This window comes from Crocuta crocuta, unplaced genomic scaffold, assembly GCF_008692635.1.
Source record: "Crocuta crocuta isolate KB4526 unplaced genomic scaffold, BGI_CrCroc_1.0 scaffold762, whole genome shotgun sequence".
Taxonomy (NCBI): domain Eukaryota; kingdom Metazoa; phylum Chordata; class Mammalia; order Carnivora; family Hyaenidae; genus Crocuta; species Crocuta crocuta.
The window spans coordinates 40,266-40,793 of record NW_027529524.1 but is presented as its reverse complement, the minus strand read 5'-3'; positions in this window follow the sequence as shown (position 1 = coordinate 40,793).

Below are 528 nucleotides of genomic sequence, written 5' to 3'. Positions count from 1 at the left end.
GATTTCTGTACGTTGATTTTGTACCCTGCAACTTGGCTGAATTCTTGGATCAGTTCTAGTAGGCTTCTGGTGGAGTCTGTCGGGTTTTCGATGTAGAGTATCATGTCATCTGCAAAGAGTGAAAGTTTGACTTCCTCTTTGCCAATTCTGATGCCTTTGATTTCCTTTTGTTGTCTGATGGCTGATGCTAGGACTTCCAGCACTATGTTAAAAAACAGTGGTGAGAGTGGACATCCCTGCCGTGTTCCTGATGTCAGGGGGAAAGCTCTCAGTTTTTCCGCGTTGAGGATGATGTTAGCTGAGGACTTCTTATAGATGGCTTTTATGATGTTTAAGGAAGTTCTGTCTATCCCAACTTTCTCAAGGGTCTTTATTAAGAAGGGATGCTGTATGTTGTCAAATGCTTTTTCTGCATCTATCAACAAGATCATATGGTTTTTATCTTTCTTTTGTTAATGTGATGTATCACATTGATTGATTTGCGAATATTGAGCCAGCCCTGTAACCCAGGAATGAATCCCACTTGAT